General features: G+C 43.5%; 1 protein-coding gene and 1 long non-coding RNA gene across 2 annotated transcripts in view; one reads left to right on the forward strand and one right to left on the reverse strand.

Moving 5' to 3' along the window:
• The window catches only part of LOC102018575 (ubiquitin carboxyl-terminal hydrolase 42-like), a gene marked incomplete in the record, with an annotated part of 24,706 nt that extends 24,082 nt beyond the window's left edge, over window positions 1-624 (reverse strand). Inside the window, 1 exon segment of the mRNA XM_013521140.1 lies at window positions 1-624.
• Window positions 1-4,032, forward strand: part of LOC102026404 — an 88,840-nt gene that overhangs the window by 54,670 nt on the left and 30,138 nt on the right. The window lies entirely within an intron of this gene.

Raw genomic sequence — 4,032 nt, forward strand, 5'->3', positions numbered from 1 at the left:
CAAGCAGCTGCCACTGAACTACATCCTCAGCCCTCTACCGCACTTTAATAATTGCCTTGGGACATTTAGAATCATGCTAATCTAAAAATATTCATAATTCTATTTCAGAACCTTCCATAAAGTATTCCATGCCTCCTAAATGTATATTTCCTTTTATAGTCAGACACTTCAATTTCCAATGCTATATACACTCATATTTACTAAGTACCTACTTGTACCTTTCTGTTTAACTATTGCTAATAAAACTAAATTCTCAGTTCACATATAATTTCTCAGAGAAATGTCTTGACTAGGTGACAAGAAAAACTAAAGGGTATAATTTCAGGCATCATTTCTATAGTATGTGAAGAGAAAAACTAGCTTTGATTTTGAGCTTACAGTCCAGAATGAGAATGGTGCACGATGGTGCACATCTGCAATAGTAGCACTGAGGAGGTTGGGGCAGGAAAATCTGAAGTTCGAGGCCAGCCTGAGCTACACAGGGAGTTAAGGCCAACCTAGGCTATGTAGTAAGACCTGTCTCAAAAGAAAGTACAAAACAACATTGTATGAACTACATTACACTCTTAAGAAACTATAATGACAGAAAGTCACATTTTTTTTTTTTTCCTCTGTTACCGGGAACCGAAGTCACGACCTTGCACTTGCCAGGCAGGCACTTTGCTGCTGAGCTAAATCCCCAGCCCCGAAAGTCTCATCTTTGGAAGAAATATTTTTCTGAAGAGGATCATTTATATGGTATTACATCTTTTAAAATAGAACTTGTAGGAGTTTGACATCAAATTTGAACACAAATACATGTTACAAAAATAATGACAATTTTCTCTCTGAATCTTATTTTAAAGCTACTAATTGAGCACTATGCTGCTGTTGCATTAATTGATGGACAAGCTGTAATTTGTTGAATTTTTTTTTTTTTTTTCTTTTTGAGACAGAGTCTTGCTGTGCAGTTCAGGCTGGCCTTGAGCTCACTTTGTAGCCCAGGCTGGTCTCAAACTCCCAATAATCCTCCTGCCTGATCCTTCCTAGTGCTGGGAATACAGGCGTGTGCCACCAGGTCCGACCCTTGTTTAATTTTAATAATGAAGGTATGAAAGATCAGCTAACAATCCACAGAGTCTAGAAAATGAAGCAATTCTACTTCAAACTAGTCAGCAACTTGTACCAGGAACAAGCAGGCCTCCTTCTAGCTAGACCACCTACTCTGCAGAGTACTTTTAGTAATGCTTCCAAAATTGCCCAGGCAGCCACACCCAGATGTGCCACCAACTGCAGGAGAGCCCCAGCGGCCACGCACAGCACCTTGTCCTAACACCTAGACCTGGCACTCTGACCTAGTGACCTCCAGCACTTCCCATGTTATGTTCTCACCATGCTGAGTTCCTGTTTAGTCCCTGCTCTCCCTGGATTACGCACATGCTGTTCTTTTTTGCCTACTTTCCTCCCTATCTCCCGCTCTGGCCAGTTAGTATTTCTACTGTTCCGATAATTTCCTCTGGTACACTTTCCTCAGCAACTCGTTTCCCCTAAGACAGAGTTAGAAACCTCTTCTAAAAGCTTCTCCAGCACCCTTTGTGCTGATTTGTATGGCAGCACTTCAGCGTTTCCTGGATAGCTCTTTTACTTGGGGATCTCTATTATGTTTTCTTATCTCCCCACCTGATGTAGAGAAAGCTTTACCCACGTGTTCAACAAATGAATGAACAGGGATTCTGCAAACAAGAAAGTAGCTTGCACTTGCTATTAGCACCAGGTTAAGCTGAGTAATTTATGTATAGAATGTCATTTGGTCTATTTCCCACTTCAACAAACATTACCATGTACTTGCTGCTCACAATAAGATTGTTGTTTTAAAAGATTAGGGTTTTTTTTTTTTTTTTTTTTTTTTGGTCTTTTTGAGAGAAGGTCTTGCTATGTAGTTCAGGCTGGCCTTGAGCTCACTTTGTAGCCCAGGCTGGTCTGGAACTCGCAACGATCCCCCTGCCACAGGCTCCGAGTGCTGGGATTAACAGGCATGCACCACCTTGTCTGGCCAATTTTGGTTTTTTAGAAGTTATAATTAAGGCAAGATTATCACCCCAAAAATACAACCTTAAACTTTAGGACACTAATGTTGAAATAGAAAAGAAAGTGTTAGTTATGTCTCAATAAACTAACAAAATTTTCTTTAATTTTCACCGAAAATGTTTGACTGTTATTCAAGAAGAAAGCTTGAGTTTATCAGTGACAGGAGTGCCTGACTTGCAGGCATCCACAGAGATGGCTAACAGAGTGCGGGGAAGGCAGACAGGCAGTCAACAAAGACATAATACATAGATGATTGAAGGGTGTGTGTCTTGCTCTATCAAATCTGGATGTGCAGTAGCGAAGATCAGCTGTTCAAGTGGGAAAAATCAATCACCTGCCAAGTTTCTGACCTGAGTCAGTTTTCAGGTCTAAAACACCCATGCAGTAAAGAAGAAGCCTGATCTATGCTCTCCAAATTTGTCCCCAAAGATCTCTGGCTATTTAATGTACTCGGTAACTGTGCACGAGGAAATGGGGAGCACTCTGGTATGTCTTGGATATCGGTTACACAGTCCATGTTGATGCAGCAGATGTGGACCATAAACATCTCCAGGGCCCCCTTACAGCTAGCGGTCAAGTGATGCGCTGAGTCCACCGGGTCAGTGTCTGGCTCCCAAATGTAGTCACACTCAGGAGTTGCCAGAAAGCACACATCGGTTCCTTGACTCAGAGGACAGAGCTATTCAGTAAGGAAAGGCAAGTGGAAGCCCCTGGACAGCCCTCTCTGTCAAAGGGAATCACCCTTGGGTGAAGGCCAGGGAATAGCACTGCCCTCAGAGTTGTCCGGGATGCAAGGCTGTGGATTTCGAACTTTTTCCCCCTGAATCATCAGTGTGGCCACTGCAAACTCTGGATGGGTTAAGGAGGACGACAGTGAATGAATGCAGACTTAACCAAGGGCTAGCTGAATCCTGCCACTGCCCATTCCGTCCCTTTGTGTTCTGTAACCACAACAGAATGGAGCGGCATTTAGCATCTCTTTGTTGATCATTGCACCAGGCCCTTTACCTCTTGTAGACTTTACTCATAATCACTCTGACCAAAGAAAAAATAATAGAAATGCCAAGAGCCGGGCGTGGGCCCACGCCTGTAATCCCAGCACTTGGCAGGCTGAGACAGGAGGATCCTTGTGAGTTCCAGACCAGCCCGGGCTACAAAGTGAGCTCAAGGCCAGCCTGAACTGCATAGCGAGACCCTGTCCAAAAAGACAAAACAAAACAAAACAAAACCAAATAGAAATGCCAAAACACAGATTAGCAACAAAGAAAAACCTGTCATTTTACCACAAAACAGGAAAGAAAGGGAGGCAAAGAGGGAAGAAGGAAGAAAAGAGTAAGAAAGGGAGACAGGAGAGGGAGAGAAGAGTACCTTCCTTGCACTGTTTGAGAGTGCTCAGCTGTCACTATCAATAGACTTGTCCCTGCAGACCACGTGGGAAGACAGTCTTCCGAGGGTGCTGTTTATAAACAGACTAGGTGTAAATCCCGGCTCCGGATTTGAGAAGTTGGGTTGTTCAAGTCTTGCTTTAGACTGCCATGAAATGAAAGGCTAATTTCATTTATCAGAGCAAATAAGAATAATTAACACTCCTCCCCTCAAAACCAACAGAAGACATGAAAGCCTAAAAGTTTTCCAGGCAGGTTTTATTCATCTTCTGAGGAGCACTGTCTTCTCAGAATTCAGTCAGAAGCTGCACAGTATCTGCCCCAAAGCTAAGACTTGTTTTGCGGGGACAGACCCCGAGCTGCGCCTTTATAGATTCCCAAAGCATTAATCTGGGACTCAGAATGGGCCACGCATTGGAGGTGCTATACCTCCTTCCCAGAGACTATTCTGCTGGGTATCCAGAGCTGTGCTTACTTGGTTATCCACAGCGTCACCCTGCTTCAAATGAGGACAGTAATAGTAGGGCCAGTGGGGGGACTTCCCCTGAGTGAATGGTGTTCAGGAGAAGTTTAGCAAATG

The sequence above is a fragment of the Chinchilla lanigera genome, unplaced genomic scaffold, assembly GCF_000276665.1.
Source record: "Chinchilla lanigera isolate Chin_1 unplaced genomic scaffold, ChiLan1.0 scaffold00059, whole genome shotgun sequence".
Taxonomy (NCBI): Eukaryota; Metazoa; Chordata; class Mammalia; order Rodentia; family Chinchillidae; genus Chinchilla; species Chinchilla lanigera.